The sequence below is a fragment of the Labrus mixtus genome, chromosome 3 (genome assembly GCF_963584025.1).
Source record: "Labrus mixtus chromosome 3, fLabMix1.1, whole genome shotgun sequence".
In the NCBI taxonomy this organism is placed as follows: Eukaryota; Metazoa; Chordata; class Actinopteri; order Labriformes; family Labridae; genus Labrus; species Labrus mixtus.
The window spans coordinates 11487313-11508833 of NC_083614.1; the positions used below are offsets into that span (position 1 = coordinate 11487313).

General features: G+C 42.8%; 1 protein-coding gene across 1 annotated transcript in view; it reads right to left on the reverse strand.

Moving 5' to 3' along the window:
- mcf2l2 (MCF.2 cell line derived transforming sequence-like 2) overlaps positions 1 to 21521 on the reverse strand; it is a 132694-nt gene that overhangs the window by 95222 nt on the left and 15951 nt on the right. The gene's annotated exons all lie outside the window — the stretch shown is intronic.

Below are 21521 nucleotides of genomic sequence, written 5' to 3' on the forward strand. Positions count from 1 at the left end.
GTAACGGTTCGTCAAGAGGCTTAAAACCCGCCTCAACTCCAGCTCTCAGCCTGTCGTTAGGTTGACTGAAAGTTAGACTGAGACAGGATTTCCATCATGGGGCCCACCCTCGATGGGACTCCAAAACCCCCTGCAGTAACAGATGCGCGACCTCACTCAGGATACGTCCATGAATGTTTACAGTCTACGGCATTGACATGCTCTGTGTAGGTTCTCAGTCATCCAGGTCATGGTAAATTCGAAGCTTAATCCAAAGGCAACTGGGCTGGTTGAAGATGTTTCACCTCTCCTCCGAAAGGCTTAAATGTAGTTCTAAACTATGTGTTGGACTGAGACAGACAGCCTCTGCACATTAGCATGCTAATGATCAAGGATGACTCGCATCAGAGTCGTTAGCTGAGTCGTTAACCTAGTTCTGCAAGATCTTCAACCAGTCCAGTTGCCTTTGGATCAAGCTTTGGACATGCTGTTTCATTGAGTGTTTACGTTACATTTAAAGTTTGCTCAGCAGACTGAACATACAACCAGAAACTATTCCTGGGGTCGTGCTGGTGGGGCAGTGGTTGGTGCATATGTGGAGGCTGTAGTCCTCCAAGCGGTTGGCCCAGGTTCAAATGCCACCAAGTGTGAACATTATGCACACAAATTCTGTAAATTCCATAAATATCAGTATTTTGTGCCTCCCTCTTGGAGTTGTTAGGGGCTAGCGTTGGGGTCCCTACCTGAAGTGAATGGTAGAGGAAACACTTATCGAGTCTTATCAACGGCCTTGGAAAATGTATCGATCTTCATTTAATTTCCACTTTGAAAGGCTGGCGTGTCGCCCTGATGTGAACATTTTCATCCTGTAAGTTCTTTAATTTATGAGCTTCAGATTCACATGATTTCACAGCTGTGTTGTTCCCCATTTAGAAAAGATTCTGTGGTCACACTCTGTCATCACATGTACATGCTGCTTTCATGATTATCATGGTCTCTCCTGCAGCCTGAAGCTGAGCGCAGAGAACAGTGAACAGACCTCTCTCTGTCCCTGAGAATAAAGACATGCATTAACACTCACTGTACTTTATGACTCTGGAACATGCTTGGCTGGTTTGCCTGCCGGTGGGGGGAGGGGGGAAACAGAAGGAGAAGGAGAGCACAATGGCTGGTAGTGAGACCGGCCTTTAAGACCTTTAAGAGCTACATCAGCTCTTGGTATCTGAGTCTGCTGACATACCAAGGATGTTAAAAATACAGCTCACATTAAATTTAATTCTGCTGATTCATTTTCTACATATCACATATACAAGTGTTTCCCCTTAATCAGCTCCTTTTTTTTACAAGTGTCAAAAATGTTTTAATGAATTTATTAAATGGAAATGTTGGGTGTATATATAATGCAAAAGATAACCAGAGGCTTTATTTTGAAACATGCCTAACACCAACACAGAAGACGGGCCAATATGTCTTAATTCAAGGTTAATTAAGCCGTTTTCAAATATACACTCCTAAAAATATCTACATAATGCAGGAGGACTGCTCTGGATATGCTCCTGACCTGGTAGTTCACAAAGACACCTCACAGCTGGAGACTATCCCTGTCAGATGGGGGGTGGGGGGGGCGACGACGATATATACGTCACTCCCCCTCCCACTGGCTCAAGCTGAATTCTCCAGAGAATATCCTGCTGTGTTCTCACATCAGCTCACTCGGACATCCTGCGGATAAATACTAGAGGTCTGGCAGGAGAAACTCCAGGTGAAGTGGAATGGAAAAATTTGGCTGTTAACACATACAGCTACCCGGCAAATATCAGGAGTTTTTAAGGAGTTTTCTGCAAGTGTGAAAGCACTATTCTATAGCTTCCCAGCTTTCATCTTCATAATTTTCCTCAGCAGATGGTGAGGAAATGGTGATGGTAAGAAGCTCATGGAAAAGCTGGTGCATCAGCTTTAAGCAGAGGTATTCTTTGTAAAACAAACTGATAACAAATGTTTAGGCCAATGTGAACACAGTTAAGACAAAATGTCATGGATTTAAGACAGCAACTGTCATTTCCATTCCCAGCAGAATCACACATCAGCCTGTGATGGTTGGAGTAATATCCTGCACAGAATGAAAGAACTGAGATAATAATAGTACACAGTAGAGTATTTACCACAGAGGGTTTGACATGTCTAGTTTGAGTCTCCGAGATGCTTGTGTTGCCAATATGGACATGGGCGATGCAAAGAAGGGTATAAGTCAGAGAAGAAGTGATGAACATCCCACAGGTGTGAGTGTTAGGTTGGTGAATATGAACTGTTTGGAAAACAGGTACATAGAAGAGTCAGTGTGCGTTCAGTCAATTCCATATGCAAATGTTGTCAAACACAAAAAAGCCATCCTTCTGTTGTCTGTTGTATATATGTAGTGGTAAATGATAAATGGACTTGTATAGCTTGTATAGTGTCTTCTGATTACTCAAATCACTTTTACGCTGCATGTCACATCTACACACTCACACACTGATGGTAGAGGCTGCTATGTAAAGTGACCATCAGAAGTAACTAATCCCATTCATACGCCGCTGTCGAAGCAGCGGGAGCAATCCGGGGTTAAGTGTCTTGCCCAAGGACACATCGGCCGTGTGGCTGCAGGAGCTGGGGATCGAAACCCCAACCTTCAGGTTGAGAGACAACCGGCTCTACCACTGAGCCACAGCCACAGTGTTGTTGCTTATATGTGTTATAATTCCCATGAAATAGCCATAATGACATTACCCCAAATATCTCATGTTGCGAAAAAAATTAAATAAAAAAGTGTTGGTTTGTTTTCTACTCATATTCAGCACATAAGGTAACACATAACAACACTGTATTAATCTGTGAACTATAAAGCATGTTTGTTTGATGTTACCTGGGTGCTCTAAAACAGATACTACTGGGATGACATGCCCCATCCACACTGATACCTTTAATAATCTATGGGATCATGAAATCCGTCCACAGCTGTAAATGATGGTTCAGCTGATATCAAGGTTTTTGATGTCTGACTGCCTCTTATCCTCAAAGTCATCAGGGACAAGAAGTGGCAAATTGTGTGAATTGGATTGAGGTCTTTTTCCCGATATTGCATTCAAGAATATAAGCGACACAAATTGCTTCAGATAACCAATTGGAAGTTGTAAGTGATGAGATCCATCAAACTGAAAGCTAAAAACACCTACTGCGTGCAAGCCTGGGCTTGAGGATCCAGGAAAAGTGAACTTTCTGTCTAAGAACATATGGAACAACAGGGTTATGCAACCATAGTCCGGCACTAATGCAGAGAGGATGTTCTGTATTGTCTGAACATCAAAGTAGGCGGCGTGGTGCAGACAGACCTGATCTATGACCGCTTCAATTCCAGACAGAAACAATCTGTTTTTAGAAACTGGCGGAGGACTGAAGAGCCAGAGAGTAAGAGCAGGAAGTGCTCACACATACAGATGTAAGGTTGCGTTACAGATAGGGCTTTCAAACTAGAAGAAAACTCCTGGAAGAAAACTCCTGATATTTGCAGGAAGAGCTGCATGTGTGAACGCAAACAGACACAATTCGGACTTTAATCAGAGCTTCTCCTGCCAGCTTCTCAATATATCTGCTCTTTAGATTTGAACTCAGAGTTGGAAATTCCCAGTTGCCGGTCTGAAACATCATCAGGGACGAATCCCTGAAGCCAGAATTCTGACCAGGAAACTAGCCTGAGTTATAATCCAAAATGGCTGCCACATTCATTAAAGCTCCAACTATTTTATAAATATAAGCAGCTTTTTTTTGTGTAATTAAATCAATCACACCGAAAGTATTGTGCATGTTCTATCTGTGGACATGTTGTCATGTTATTTTCGCACACAAACTATCATGTAGAGTTTTGGTATCATCTGGTATCATCCAACAAATCAAAGGTTCTCCTGGAGGCGAGCATGTTGTTTTTTCTGACTTGTTGCTAACTGTTTCTATGTTGTCATGCAATGCTTGTGTTTATTCTGAAGGTCCCTGGAGGAAAGCTGCTGACACTGGATGTCCTCCTGACCTCTAAAAAGGCAGCAACCTTCCTCAGTCTCACAAAAAGGAGCGCCAACCTCACAGACAATACGGGAACACTTTAAGATGACTGACTGCTTCAGAAAGATAAGGTTGTTTGTTTATGTTGTTCAAGAACCCCTCCCTGTCCAACCTGACAGCCCTGCAGCCACATCAGGGAACAAAGACAGCCCCGCCCACTCAAGGACGCGGTAAGTAGTGGAATTATGGCAGATGTTTTTTTTGCAAGAGAATCAAGGAGAACCTACAGACCTTCCCAACTGAATAAAATACTTTCATATATTACACCTTGATAAATTCATATTGATTCCACAACGATTTGTAATATCGGTGTACCGATCTGTGAACTCACATTGCCTTAAGGCATTGCGCGACGTGGCTGGAAGAGTTCAAAATGCTCCAGCAACACTGAGATCGACTTTATTAACAAGTTAGACAGACACGCCACGGCTTGTGGCTCAGCGGGAGCGTCACATGGACACATGGTCAGACGTGCACACACAAACACTCCCCAGCTGACTCCGTTGATCCTGACTAGCCCATCTTGCTGATCCCATTGAACTGATCCCGTTCAGCTGATCCCCTCTAGCAGAAACCATCCAGCTGATACCGTCTCACCCCTCTGTTACTACCTCGAAGAAAGGTAGAGGGGACAGATCACTTCGTCCACACCTCTGCAACAGTCTTATTGAAGGCAAAACATCACAGCATCATAAATATCTGAATCAGGCTTTTGACACTGAAAAAAGTTTTTTGTAAAAGTAGGCAATCACCCCAAGCCTGAAAATCCACTGGATAGGGCTCAAAAACGTTTTGTATCCAGCTTCACACTCTGATGAGCAACATCTTCGACCAGAGCCTAAAAGTGGAAGATGAACATCAGCTCCCTGACCGTGTAAGCTCAACAGAGTATGTATCTACGGTTAATGTTAGAGCACCACAATAACAAAGCTAATATCGTTCAATTTTGCCTAATCACCAACACAAGCTTAGCTGTGCTGAAGCAGGAGAAACACTTGTTATAAAGAGGATCTTTGTAAGCAGCTCAAAGAGTTTGATGGCAACCGGCCGAGGTGTGACAGACACTCTGCCTAGTTGTCAGGTGTCTACACTCAGCGTTTCTACGGCAACCCGCCAATGGTGCCAACACTTCCTCACCCCCTGTCAGCACGTGCCTACAGTGTACACACCTTCGTCCTCACCTTCGTCCGCCTGTTCTAAATTTAAAAGGATTACACAGCATGCTCTCACACAGCAGCACCGTTTGTGTTCACGAACAGATTGAAGCTCAACGTTCAAGAATTAAACTAATCAGAAACACAGCATGACTTATGAGGAGAATTAAAATGATCCTGTTGACATAGTAGTCACTGTCACTGCCTCTTTCCACTTGCACTATTTCACATATTTCTGTGTCAATGGATGGGTATTTTTTCACAGCTCTTTGATTAACCCATCAAAACTGACCTGTAGTTGGTTGAGACCCACATTGGGCTAATAGAGCAGTGACTGTGACATTGATGGGGTGACAAGAAACAGAAATCCAGAACACTTTTTTTTCTCAACATTGAAATTGTCTCTTGATATATTCAGTGTTGCCTGCCACCAGAAGGCGCCTATTTAAAGGAGCAGTATGTTACCCTGACACCTAGTGTTCAAAATGAGTAATGCAGTTCAGATTAAAAACATTAAAGAGAGCTGTCCCCGCCCCCTCCTCCCTAGAGTCGATGCTCAAGCAGGTTGCCATGTCACTGAAGCTTCAGTGTTTAGCCAGCTCTGCATCGACCTGTAAGCCTTTCTGCGTTCTAACCTTTCTCCATTTTTCAAAAGCATCTCCAATATTGATCCTAGTTTGAGCACGTTTCTGCTCGTGGAGCTTATTAGAAACATGCAGAGGCTTTTTAGGTCGGGTACAATCACTTCTATCTGAACCAGTTCTCTTGTCCGCTTCCATCGCTGCAACACCTGTTGGTTTGCTGTTTGGCTAGAAATCCGAGGAGCGTCCAAAATGGCTATGTTGGGGTGCCTTAAAACCGCCTACCTTCTCTGGTCTAAACAAATCCAGAGCATTCAGGACCAGAATCTAAACTTATAGTGAGGACATACTGGCTGCTGCATTGTTGTCAGAGAAGCCAGCACTTCAACATAGCATGTTCCCTTAATGTCTGATCATATAGTAAGGTCATTTGATTCAGTAGATATATTGCTCCTTTAAAAAGACTTGAGGAGTTTTTAAAGGGTTTGAAAACAGCATATCCAGTTGTGTTGGAGGACTTGTTTTTAGCATGGTTACACCGTCCCCAGTGATCATAAATAAAACCAAATGCTCCAAATAACGTGTCCCAGATATGTCCAGACATGCTCATCAATTCTGAGGATTCCTTGAAACAATTACGCTGTTTCTCTAATCTGTTGTCTTGACATGCAGCATTTCTGCCGTTTTCTTGTCTTTTCTCTTTTTGGAGAGGCTTATCATAATGAAGACAACATGTGTTGAGTGGCTCTTCAGTGTCTAAGAACTCACTGGGGACTCCAGTTCTTTCTCTCACTTTCCTCTTATGCCTCAGCCTTTTGCTCTGTAGTCTTTTATGTGCACAGAGACATAAAAGCACCAGAGAAATTCAAACATCAAGCATGTTGTTTGTAACACTGTGTTTGCTGTATTGTTGGCATGGACTTCTGTGTTTCTACAGTGATTTTGTGGTGACTGCCTACAGTAAGTGAATTTATTACCAGAATGGCAGAATCAACAGTGATGAAGAATAAACTGAAATAGCAGAACACAAGATGCATCAAGATACTTGTCTCTGAGGATGAGTGCTGCATTAGTTCTTGTGACAAAAACACAACAAATTGGAACTCCATGTTCCACATCCATTACTGTAACCCTTAGTTTATACCTGACTTTACATTTAAAGTAACCCTCTCAGACGTATGTATTTCCGTGCACAGGTTATGGTGGCTGGGAAGTGCAAAAAACAAAGTTATAAAGTGTGTAACATTTTTACAAAGCTTGAGACAAATCATTTTCAAGTCACCTATGACATTTGGTACATTCCCTTTCCCCCTACATTCTGTCGTTTGTAAACTTGTTTCGAGACTGGTTAAAGTGTTCTGCCCCTTGTACGTTTGTCCCTGCGTTTGTTAGAGGGTTTAGCATCTAACATGTCCATTTGTTCTGTCCTTGGTAAAAGAGTTTTCTTTTGTCATTTTGTTTTCTAAAATGTAAAAATGTTTACCAAAATGTGAATTTGCGTCTCACACTTTGGTACTTTGGTTTGCATTTCCCGGCTCCCGTACCAGGCCGAGCACTTTAGCTATAGCCTACCGTCTGAATCAACTCAACAAACCAGTGTGAAGTCTAAACCAAAGCTCCATCTCCAGCTACTTTAAAGTACAAAAGGAAATACCTTGTAAACTATATCATCTAAGTGCCGGAGTGAAAAGGAAAAAACGGGTGAGATGGAAAAAGTGTGACACCAGGCAGACAGAGAAAAGCAATGCTGGCAACAGATGTGTGTGTGTGTGTGTGTGTGTGTGTGTGTGTGTGTGTGTGTGTGTGTGTGTGCAAACACTTTGTTTTGATGACTAAGTACCGCACAAGATAGAGTGTGTTTATACAAAATACAGTAATTTGTATTTGCTGTAAATCGAGAGCTATACAGAACTTTTAAATTAGTTTCAGTGAAGTCTGACAGAAAAGAAGACACTTCATTTATTTATTCTCCGGGTGATCATGGGAATTGTGGTTCTAGCAGGAGTCTACCTCGTCATATCTGGTGTCACGGAGTGCAAGAAGGGAGTTTGCTCTGAGACACATTTGCACCATGTTGGACCAGCTAGTCGTGTAACTGTGAGTCGTGAAGTTAAGGGTGGTGTTACACAGTGAGGCAAAAGGACTGTACTTGTTAATGCAGGTTTAACTGTGTGTGTGTGTGTGTGTATGTCTGTCTGTCTGTGTTTGTGTGTAAACATTACCTATAACGTGTTTGACACTCTTCATCATAGCACCTTCCTGGCTTGAACGCATTCAGACATGAATAGAAATCCTTCCATATGAAAAAGTAATCCCATTAAAAAAAAAACAACAGTTACATCATGACATCCAACAGCAGTGAGTTCAGCCCAAAACAGCAATGCAGCGACCCTGGTCTGTCAACAACAGCTGCTTCTTCATCACCATCCACCACCGAGATCCTCATCATCAACTGCTCCAGACGTCTGGACCAACAAGTCCCAAGTTCTCTCGCTCTTTTCTCCAGTTTCACACTCACAAACACACACCCACGCAGCATGAGCACAGCCCTGCACTGTGTGTGTGTGTGTGTGTGTGTGTGTGTGTGTGTTGTAGTTGTTACATGCATCTGTGGTCAGTTTTTCCAGCTCCAGCTGTAGTGAACCAGCTCTGCTTTCAGCAGCAAAGCAGCCAATCAGGAGTCAGAGGGGGAGGGCAGAGAGACACAGCACATGAAAGAAAGAGTGCAAGAGAAAAGGGAGGAGAGGGAGAGATCTACATTGCAGGGCTGAGCTACAGTGTGTGTGCGTGTGCGTGTGCGTGTGCGTGGGCGTGGGCGTGGGTGTGTGCGTGTGCGTGTGTGTGCGTGTGCGTGTGCGGGTGTGTGTGTGTGTGTGTGTGTGTGTGTGTGGGTGGGAGTGACAGACAGTGATTGTGTATATGCACGGATCCAGTCATGTGTGTTTCATTTCTGCAGGCTGGATATTTGGCTCTGTTTGCTGTTGTGTCTGTGTGTCTGAAGTGTTTCATGAGCTCCGTGGTAGACTCGGGGGCGATGCTTGAGTCTGTTGGGGTCCCTCCCACCAGCCTCCATCACCATCATGTTATAAATAATCTGACTGAAAATATCACAAATATATACATGTAGATTTTTATTTCCAAAGTTCACCACTGAGACTGTCTAATTTGGTAACATTGCCCAAGACTAAGTTGACAGGATAGTAAGCAAAGGGTTTATATACCGTTACTACGAGCTCATTCACATTCTTTCCTCCTGCTAGCTAAGCTAACAAGTCGACCGCCGGTCCCTCTCCTCAGACCCCCAGCCGTGCAAAGTCGGCACAAATGCGAAAATGTAATGATATTAGAAGTTATGTAATTCATGTTCAGTAGTAACGCTAAGGCTAGACGAGCGGCATTCGGTCATTTGCTTTTTATATTTAATCCTCATATTCTGATCAACTGATTTATGCAGGTTCAGAAGTGCATTCAAGCGGGTCAGTTCTGACTACTCCATTAATATGCATCAACAATTTGAGTATTTAAAATGTGGATCATCACTGCCTAACTTAGAGCTGACATCGCTGTAGAAACTCATCTTAGTTGCTAAACAAGTTATTTGCTTGACTAGGGAGAGGTCCAGAATATACAAGGGGCGGCTGTGGCTCAGTTGGCAGAGTCGGTGGTCTCCTAAGTGGAAGGACGGAGGTTCGATCCCCAGCTCCTGCAACAACATGTCCGATGTGTCCTTGGCCAAGACACTTAACCAGCTAGTTGCTCCCGCTGCTTCGTCGGTGGCGTATGAATGTGTATGAATGGGATTAGTTACTTCTGATGGACACTGCTATCAGGGTGTGAATGTGTAGGTGTGACCTGCGGTGTAAAAGTGTTTTGAGTAGTCAGAAGACTAGAAAAGAACTCTACAAGCTCAAGTCCATTTACCATTTACAAGCTAGGAGGAAACTGCTGATTGACATGGTTGTTGTTGTTCCTACTCTCCTGCATGGAGTAAAGAGAAGCACAAGTTAAAGGCCTTGATGTCACAATCATAACGTAGAAGGACTGGCCATGTTGACGAGAGTGACAGATTTTAAATCCTCCATCCACCAGAGTTTAGAACAGACATTGCAGGAGCTGCACACCAAAAGGAAAAATATCTGACAGGTATTAACAGTTTACAAGAGAAAGGGGATGTAGCCAAATTTAAAGGGAACCACTAAGAGATCTTATAAAAGGACAATTTAGCTCCTACTTTGGGCATAAGGAGACTGAAGTGGAAAAGACAAGTGAAATGGAAAAAAGGAGAGATTGTTCACCAAGAAGGCCAGTACAAGTCAACATGCAGGCTGCAGTTCAGTTTGTGCATTCAGGACCGACCTTAGATTCATGACAAGACTCACCATGAGGACACCTGTCACACTCGACTCACAGTGTTTGCAGATGACTAAGCTTCATTCAGGAATGCAACATTTGCATGCATCTCTGCGATACATAGGAGTTCATGTAAGGACCAAGACCACTAAATGAACCGAGTTACATCCAAAACTGTTATATCCAACATAATCCATGTTTGTGTGTATTACACTGCATGGTGCACGGTACACGGTACAACACCGTTCACTGCCAGTCTAGTCAATAATAATGTTCCCACATCACGCACCCCAGAGCGCGCCAGCAACGCCATTCTGCTCTGCTCTGTTTAAAATACACACCAAGTCTATTTTCGACAGAAGACCGCTTCAAGCATGGATCAATGCTGAAGAAAATAGGTCGACAGGAAGGGTCAGACAAGGAAGCACACAAAGCATCTGGTCAATTTCAAAATAAAACACAATATACAGACACCAGATCGTATGTTCCTTCACTTTATCAACATTAACCCCCAATTCACACAGTCAGTACATGCCTGGGACCCTGCCGCACTGGATCCCTTACTGGAAGGTGAGCGCAGCCACGAGCAGCTGTACACACATCACAGGAGAACTACAAGATCACGCGAGAATAAAGAGGAGAGGTGCCTGTTTTGACGTGAGAAAGTGATGGAAAATACAACCGTGAGTTGGTATGTTGGGTTTTATTTTGAAATTGACCGGACGCTCTGGGTGTTTCCATGTCTGACTTCCTGTCCTGGTTGTCATATTTTCATAAGGTACTCCTTCAAAAAGAAAGACTTGGTGCATGTTTGAAACGGAGCAGAGCTTAAAGGCGCTGCTGGCACGCTCCGGAGATGGACCGCGGTGCTCGCTGTGGAAGCAGAATCATTCACTAGAGTGGCAGCGAACGTGGGAGTATAGTGCACAGCGCTGACGGACCAGGACGTGCACGGAGTGTTTGGGAATTGGGTGTGAGTCAAAACAGGCACCAAATGAACAACAAAGCAACCTCAGAAAGAAAGAGCAGCGTGTTGTTTTCACGTTTTCTCTTCATTTTCCGAGTTGATCTTGTAGTTCTGAGCCTGTGAACCCGTGTGTACAGCTGATCATGGCTGCACCCTGCTGCGCACACGCTCCAGAAACAGACCCAGCGGTGCAGGGCATGCCATGGTGGACAGAACACAAGGGCCACAGTCCACTATGTGGAAACGGTTTGGGTTTGTGTGTGTGTGTGTGTGTGTGTGTGTTTGAGTGTACATGAGCTTATTGGTCACAAACATTTTGAAGGAAACACATGTGACTTCAACCTCCCGCTTTGTTCTTTCCAGCTTTCCTCTGTTCTCACAGCGTTTATATGAACATTTCATCGAGATAGAATTATACATAAACACAAGTAAACACGGCACACACACACAGCACACACACCCATGAGCGCACACTCGAAGTCCTGCAGGACTCAAACCCAAACATGGAAACACATGGAACGTAGACACAGACACACAGACAGAAGTTCAGTGCATAATGTGGACATGTGAGGACACACACACACAATCACACACAAACACACACACACACACACACACACACACACACACACACACACACACACACATTGTTTCAGTACAATGGCGATGGAGCTTCAGATTTGTTTGGTGAATTACTTCCTCTAAGAACAGGAACAGTTTTATATTCCCAGGCAAGTAAGTGTATCATTTCCCGTCACTGTATACAAGTTTTCAAATACAAGAAATGTGATTAAAAAAAAGGAAAAAAAACATGACTTCTGTTCATACAGTCATACATTCCAGCTGCTGAGAGAGAAAAAAATCAGCTTCATGTTTTGTAGTTGACTGTATTGTGATTGCAAACAATGTGATGCTTCATCTAGAGGACTTTTAATGTGAATGATTGTAGATGATCTCAAATTGTAGTATGTTATTGTACATTCATTTTCATTCATTTCGGCTGTGTGGGGGGTGCCTTAAAACAGCCTGCCTTCTCTGGTCCAAACAAATCCAGAGCATTCAGGACCAGAATCTAAACTTATAAGGAGGACATACTAGCTGCTGCATTGTTGTTAGAGAAGCCAGCACTTCAACATAGCATGTTTCCTTAATGTCTGATCATATAGTAAAGTCACTTTATTATTTCATTTGGTAAATATCTTACAGGTTGCTCCTTTAAGACTGTAAGACATCAACAGGAAACTGCTGTGTGAGTGTATAATGTATGTTTGTGTGTCAGTATAAGGTTACCACTGTGGTGCCTAGTCTACCTTTTCTGTGCCTTCATAGCAGCAGACCTCCCACACACTGACAATAGAGTCTGTGTTAAAGAGTTTACATAACAGAGGAGATTACACCCCGAGACACAGAGGTGCTGTAACTCTGAAGATCTGTACATATGCATGAGTTTGTTGAGTATGAGCCTTACGAAGGTCCATACTTGCTGTGAAACTGTCTCTTTGTTCTTCGCCTCAGGTCACAACAGTTATATATACTCCCTACACCCTCAGCATTTGATCAGACAACATCCTATGTAAGGACTGAGACATGCAGTCAATGCTTTTATTTTACAATATACAGATACCTACAGGAAATGGACACAAAACATTTTCATTGTCTCAAGATATCTGAGCATGTAAGGACTATGAGTGTCATTCTCTCTGATAGTGAGGTCAATGATCTGGAGATGAGTCAGAGCTCTGAATCAGGTTCAAGAGACGGTAAGGGGTACATGGGTCGGTCAGCAGAGAGATAGGTGCGTGTGCTTTTGGGAGTGTGTGCCTGTTTATGGGAAAGGAACGAAAAAACACAGATTCAGACAATAACCTACAAACTCACACTTCTTGCACAACAATAGTATATTTTAAAAACATAATCAATCGCTGATTTGTATTAGTTAATCGCGATTAATCACATTTAGAATCGCATGTTTGAAATTCCATTATTTAGCATTTGCAGTTTTTGTTTTGCCTTTATTTAGAATTTTTTTGTTCTGCTTTAAGCTTAGGATACATCACTTCCTGTTTGGATACAAACCTGCTTTTATTTTTAAATAAAATAAGGAACATCTGGCTATGACATTAACTTAACTTTGTTGAAAACGAGATGGTACATCTCAGGGGCTTACCTTAAAATAAAATATCAGAGCACCACAGTGAAATGTTTGACGTCCCCATATTTTAATGTAAACAAAATCCATCTATAAGAAAGAATGTTATAGGAGCAAAATATACTCCCTACACCCTTTACCCATGCTTAATAAGAGCGCCCCTCGTCCCCCCATTACGCCTCCCTGACATTCAGATTTAAGGGGAAATGTCAATACGGCGTACATATTGCTGCTTTAAACCGCAGACTGAATAGATCTGTTGTCTGTAACTTTATAATGGCTTTATACCTCACTCCACTCTTCATATGTAGTAAAGGAATCCTCGGTGGTTTAGGACCTTTGTAAACATTGTTGGCCTGAAGAAGCCCTCGTCTCTCCTCTCAGCAGAACTACAGTCTCTCTTCTGTTCACATGTGACCAGTGGACCTGAGTCTGCAGGAACCTGAACATCTCATGACCTGCCACAGGAGGAACAGCAGCAGCCAGGGAGTACACATGCGATGTGTGAGTGTGTAGTTCATACTGACGGACACATCACTAATCAGCCTCTGGACTAAAATCATCACGTGTGTAGCGAGATTAAACCAGAGTTACTGCCTCTTGATAACATTCCCAAAACAACTATGAAAGTCACAGTAAATAGAGTCAGAGTTTTCCACATAGTGACACCAATAAATGTACATTTATGGCCCTGGGATGAGTTACTGAGACATTTAGAAAACAAAACAGCGTCGGTGGTACAAAGGTGTGTTTAATGTCTCTGTTACAAGTTATATTTGAGCAAAACGTTGATGTGCAATACCTGAATTAATCAAAAAGTATCTGAACATTAACAAAACACATTTTGTCCCCCATGTGATGACGAGTATGACAAGTCAGGCACCTCATTCTTTCGCAAGTTCTCCAGTTGTTGTTCCGACTTGAGCAGGTGTTCATGACCATTTAACAACTCAGAAACTCGTTTTTCAGAAGTGTCCTCCACCACGTGAACGCACTGTTTATTCCAGAGCCTGAGATTTTCCATTCCTTTTCACAGACAAAAGGTACAAGGGGAGGGAGGGGAGAATATCTTCTAATTGATCGCAGATGCTGTCTCTGTCATATTTAGGGAGAAAAGGTTCAGGGGAGTTGCTGATTTTGTTATTGTTTTTGTCGTAAACATGTATCTAGTCATCCTACATAGATATAGCATGGTTATGTTGAGCAGTAAGAGTTGTTTCTTCTCATTGACTCTGACATGTTTGAGGATTTGACACAGCAGTGCATTAAATGTTTGGCCTACTTTACAAAAACCCTTAAACTAGTCTTGCTCTCTTGGACTGAGTCAGGCCATGAATCATTGTAGAGCGCTCTCTCTCTGCTTTTCTTCTTCTCTTTCTTTTTCAGTCGGCTCTCTGCAGCTGAGTCGCAGCCTTTGTCCAAATGACTGAGTCTGACTCAAGTTAACTGCTGATTTAAAATGATTCTTATTATCATCATTGAATAACGCTGTATGCTGCATAGAGCGTCCAAACAGAAGCTATTCTTTTTATTTTCATTTAAAATGATGCTTCTGTCCTGGTAAATGATAAATGGACTTGAGCTTGTATATTTCTTTTCTAGTCTTCTGACTACTCAAAACGCTTTTACGTCGCAGGTCACACCTACACATTCACACACTGATGGTAGAGGCTGCTCTGTAAGGTGACCATCAGAAGTAACTAATCCCATTCATACACATTCATATATTTGGGGTTGAGTGCCTTGCCCAAGGACACATCACATGTGGCTGCAGGAGCTAGGCATGGAACCCCCCACCTTCTGGTTGAGAGATGACCGACTCTACCAACTGAGCCACAGCCGCCCTCGCTGTCCTTGTTGTTAGAATGTAAAAGATTGAAATATGTGCATGATAACTCAAAGCACACACACATACACACACTCACACAACCATCGCACAGAGATTGTATTGTTTTTTTTTTCGCGGCTGCTCCTGAAGGGGAAGGGGGTTTCCTATTGTTTCTCAGGAAGAAGACGTCAGCACAAGAAGACAATCAGAGGATGTCTAATGACAGGATCTGCTGATAACAGGCCTCGTTCACACACATGGACACACACACACATGGACACACACACACACACACACCCACCCACAGACAGACCACTCTGAATACCATTATCGCCTCTCTACACATACACCACTGAAGAACAGGCTCAGGCATGATGCATGAAGCGTGATGATGTCTTAACACCAAAAACATGTGTTGACTCACCACAAAGGCAAATATTATACTCATTATAGTCGCCACTGTACTTGTTTGTTGTAAGAATGTGCGTAATGACGCTTGCTGATGTCTTTGTTGGTGTCAACATAAACCTCAGCATGTCCAGTCTTGACCTGGATGGTCACAGGGGGCTGACAGAAAAACACACAGCAGGGGTTTTGGAACATTTTCCTGTTTCTCAACACAAAAAACATCCCTGAAAATCACTGGACGCAGCTCTATATTATGGCTTTCACAATTGCAGAAATCTCCTGAAAAACTGAAAACTGATATTTCCAGGAGGAGCTGTATATGTGAACGCAAATTTCACTATTTTCACTCGGACTTCACCCCGAGTTTCTCCTGCCAGACCCCTAGTATTTAGAGTTCGAGTTTAGTATATGGAGGCGGCCACTGTCTGACAGTGATAGTCTCCTGATGTGATGAGCATATGTGAACAGCCAGGTCAGGAGAATCTCCGGAGCGGTCCTCCTGCTCTAGACTCCTCATGTTCTAGAGAAGATCATCCTTCAACCAGTCCTTTTACTCAGTTCCTACTGTCTTGTGAAAATCCTGACAGACTAAACAACGTGATGATTCTGGCTCGTCTTAATGTTTTGATATGGTCACGGGTCATGTCTGTTGATTAGCTTGTTAAAACAATGACTTTAGCTTTGATGTGATTGTTAGACAGTCGATTCAATAACCTGTTGAAAATGATTTCCAAACAGACCTTGTGTCCAGCCTTTCCTGAGCGGAAAGGTTTGATTGTTAATGGGAGAACAAGAAAGTGTTCTCTATTCTCTCCAACATGAAAGAATTTGGTTCCATGTAGACCCATCGGCCGGTTTTGATTGTTCAGAGTCACATTGTTGGACTTCTTCTAACTGCCCACTGTGAAACTACTTAAATCAATTATTCGTCCGCCAAGACATGCAGGGTTGTTTGCAACTGCTTAGTTATCAGCTTTACCTGAAAAAACACCCTCCCATAATCCTTTGAGAGTTTGATCTCCTAACCATGAAGTCCTAAAATAACCCTGACAGACTGGATCCTTTCCTCTTTGGCTGATTCTGTGAACTGCAGGTCAAGTCGCCGTCTCAAAACACCACAACAATAAGACAGAAATGTGCAACACCCTGAGATGAACTGTATCTCAGTGAACCCAAAAATAACTTAGGAAATACCAGTTTAACAACACAGAGACCTCCGCTGACAAGTTACAAGCATGCATTTCCCTTAAAATGTTCAATCTTGAAGTTGTAATCAACTTATATTCTCCTTTAGCTCTGAATTTGGTCTACAAACTCCTCAAGGCAGTATCTGACCCCTTGGCTTCACAAGGTTTCACTATCATCATCAACTAGTCACTCAAGATGTCTGTTGACATTTTTGTTTGAGCTGCAATTGAAGAGTTTTTTTTTGCTTTAGGGCGTGCTCACACTAGGCAATCCGTACCATGCCCAAGCATGTTTGACCTCAGAGTCCAGTTCATTTGACTAGTATGAGTGCTTCAATCGTACACTTCCTCGGCCCTGGCACGGATGGAAGGGGTGTGCTTCTGAACGGTATAGTTGCTCAGGCACGAGTACAAGCAGGGGTACACAACGTTGACATAAAGTATAATCGATCCCAGCTGCCATTATCCAGAAATCCCAAAATGTTATGGATGAATCCGACTAAAATGACTCAAATTAAGTCACAATGTCAAAAAAAGTTGCAGTCTTGTTCCCTGTGTTATACGATGTGCGGACGCAGACTCAACCGTGCATCCCTTTTTTTTGTCCGCCTGTCTTGTAAACTAAGCACGCTTCATGATCACGTAAAGCCATGCATGTGTTGTATTACAACGTTATGTACAAGAGGTAACCATGCTCAGGCCGGGAGCAATGTGAGTACAGGCCAGTGGGGGGGATCAGGACGGGGGGGACAGTCAGTGCTTCAGGACCGTATGGTGCAACTTTGCCTAGTGTGAGTGCGCCCTAAAACAGCACCCTGCTACAGCCAAAGAATGGTGCTAACAATCCAAGTAACCAAAACCTTACACTGGCAGACTGGACAGCAAAACAATGAGTTGAAACTGACTATGATCAGGAGATTTTGATGATGACTCTCAGTGGGATTTAACCATTCAAAAATCCAGGACGACTCTGGAACTTACTACTGAAATGTCTCCATAGCAACTGAGATGCTCCATGTGTCAGATGATGTTGAATCCTACCCGATATGTTTTCCATTAAATCTCAAATGTTAAATTGTTGTTCTCGTCTGTACTTCCTGTTTTTGTATCCTGTATATTCTTTTTGTCCTCATGGGACCCTGGTGAGCTCTGGCGTGTGTACGAGTAAAAACTGGGCCATCATAGTCTCATTTTTTTTAAAGTAAGTAAAAATCATACAGTATTAATGTGTGTTTACTGCACCTCCAGGCGCACAAACAAATCAGAGAGCACTCGCACTGGTGTTCCTGTGGAGTCTGCTCAGGTATTGTGACATTATGGAGGGTTGTGGAAATAAATCACAGAAAACGAATATTGCTGATGCTCTGAGTTTATCTTGAGACGGTATTGTTTTCATGTAAAACGTATTGATTTAGCATCTTTACGGTGAACGGAGCCTGGTTTTAAAAAATGTTCTGTATCCACTGAGATTAATTGACTATGATGATGAACCTCTCATGGCCCAAACAAGCTTCACTCTTTTTAGTCATTAGAACAAAAGCTCAGGGAACTGCTGTGTTGACTTTACTTGATTAAAGTGCCAAATATAATGTAGCTCAAATGTTTGCTTGAAGACAGAGTTAGTAGCTTTTTCCTAAGAACTAAAATACAGACTTGTACAAAAGTAAAGCTGCTCAATCTTCACTTCTGGGCCTCCAAATATCTGTGGTGGTGACTGTGTCTGCAGAGAGCCTGTCCTCTGACTGGACTTTCATGTTTTGGTTTGTTTTGGTTGCATTGGCTTGTTTCTGGGAACAGAGTTTCCTCCAGCCAATGACAGCGCTCAGGTGAGTTTAGGAGTGGATGCAACTCAGGGATTGAACGCGATTCAAACCAGCGAATATGATGCACGTGGACGCAGGAGCAAAGTAGAGAAAACATAATCATATTGAGGTGAAACACCAACACGGGGGGAACCCTGTATGATCTCCTGATCATATAACCATAACCACATTATAACACTCGTCAGCACAGCAAACCGTGTAGGAAGTCTGTTATCAAAATCTATTACCTTTCACTTTTTCTGTCTTCTTTTTTTTGTAGTCTTTAGTTTCAACATCACCTCAACATCTACTCAGACATTTCAAAACGTCCCTGTAGTAACCTGTTAACTCTGTCAGAGCTTTCTTTGACCAATCACTCGACTGTGAAACTTTTTTAAAACGGCATGACGATGCAACTTGTATACCGACTGGGATTATAATGGTGCATTGACAATAATTCATTTTTAAAAAATAGCAGTCCTGTAAACATAACAAATGCATAAAAGTCCTACATGAGAAGTCAAACCAAAGTTAGAGGCGGAATATGTGACCACCAAAAACAAGTTTACAAAGGTTAGTAAAGAGAGATCATCAACTTAACAACTGCAGACGTAAAATAAATGCTAAAACTTCCCCAGGAGTCTCTGAGATATTGTTATCATTTTAACTTCAATTCAAGAGATGTGATGTCACAGTAAAATTGACCCTTTGACGCCTTATTTGAAGATTTCTTTCCTCCATATGTCAATAAATATGTGATCGCAGAGCAAATAACCAGAACGCAAAGAGCATCGAGCTGTGGTTGTCCCCGACTCGGAGGCATGAAAAATGACTGAAGACACGACAAAAACGACACAAACATGTTGAAGGGAAGATGGGATGATGGATGGAGGGATGGGTAGACATACTTCTTAGTGAGGCTGCCTGAATCTCCTGACACACCCCCAGGAGGTGGAAGTAACACTCCATCTCAGCAGTGGAGATCCGTACGGTGGAGTAGGCCTTTCCATATTGACCACAGTGAGGACAGCGAGACACGAGGGTCGGGCGTCTCTGCCTGAAGACAGTGTCCATCTCAGATCACAAGTCTAAGTGAGCTCACCAGGCATGAGCATGTGTGTGTGTGCTTCTATCTACTGTATCTCCTCATTAAGCCTGCACACTGGCTCTGCAGCAGAGACGATGGAAAAATCCATGTTTCCTCTATAGCGCTGCTGCGTCTCTACACACACACACACACACACACACACTCTCACGACACCAGTTTCTCTCTCCTACAGCAGTGCTACTGCGGCTCTCTCTGAATGTGCCCGTGTCCGGCAGGATGCCTCTAACTTCTCTGCATCTCTCGCCGTCTGTCTCCCCGTCATAATCTGCGTGTTAGAAGTAAATCCTATTACAGGACATTTGCATAAATCCGCCTCCTCAGCTGTGAGGGAGTGACTCCACACTCAGGTGCATGCGTTTCACCTCTGCCTGCTCTATCCAATTGCAGAGGTGTTATTTTAAGAGACACTGCATCGACGTTACAGAAATGCAGTCAACGCTGACACACGCTCAAGATTTACCACAGCAGGCAAACTTCTGTTTTTGACACTTCAATGTGGCACAGCATTTACAAGATCGCTTTAAAGATGATCTTTGAAAATGAATTAATTTAACATCCAAACACGTATTTTTTTTCAAAACCTTTTTTCTCTAAACACACACTTATGTGAACTCATGTTTGACACTCTGGAGGTCAAACACAACAATAGGGTTTTTTTTCCTCAGAACTCGACAAGATTCCCGATTCTGAAATTCTGCGTCACAGGGAAATCCCAGAGTGTACAGGGGATTAAAGGAGAGAATTTGATTGGCCATGATTGTCACACTCACACACACACACACACATAACATTTTGATAATGCAGGATTTCTGATATCAGCTTGTATCTTAGGGCACCACAGGTGTGTCAGGAGAGTCAGGTCAGAGAATCAACGACATAGGTGATGTGATGGGTCGGGCTCACTGTGTGACTGTGATCTGATCTGTAAAAAGAAGAGTCATTTATATTTCATCTGTACTTAGATGTGATGTTTTAGGATCAAACAGGAGAATGTTTCATCTAACATGACTTTCAAGTCAGACTGGGATAACCATATTGTACACTGAAGTTTTGTTCCTTAAGCCTGGCGCACATTAGAAGACTACTAACAATCTTGAACAATTTTGAAAATGTGAGAGACCCCAAACATGACGACAAATCGTGACAGACTGAACAGTTTTGTTCTTATAGTGTGTGGTGTGCAATGAGACAACCAACTCAGCACAGCGCAGACAACAGATCATTTGCAACTTGTCTTCTCACACAGTCAAACGTGATAGAAGAGGAAAAAAAATAAACGAGCGGGAAGAATCGATTTTGTTTTGATATGTTACATGATGGTCAAGCTAATGTGGCTAGCTGTTAGCTAACTGGTCCAACTCCTTTCCTTGACAGTTGGATTGTGATTTGTTTTACAGGAGACGCTCTCAAAACACTCGTGTTGTTGCCACAAATCAACACGTTGAACCCCCATTTCTGACTAACTTTAAGCTTCGCGTTTTCTGTTGTTGCGATGGTTATGTTTGTGGTGTTTCCTGCTTCAGTCAGCTTGCTTCCCGATTGGCTGTTGTTCCGTTCTATGTGACAATTCACAGAGTGCTTGACCCCGCTTTCCTCGGTGTTCTCCCCTCACAACAGGATATTGAACATGTTTAATATTTTTATTATTTCAAATCAGGATGGCCCTGATCGTCCTCCGAGCAGATCAGTGAGGTTAAATCACTCTTAAATCACCTCACATCAAAGGGTCATCTGGAAAGATCATCTGTGGAACCATCAGATAATCGGGCCTTTGCTGACTTTTGTCGCAAGAGGACATGAATCCATACTTTTTTTTTCACTTTGTTTTCCCGTGATAACGAGGAACTTTTGTTTGTTTTCTCCAGATCTCGATTAATCTATCTCATTATCTTAAGATCACCACGCCAGTTATACCT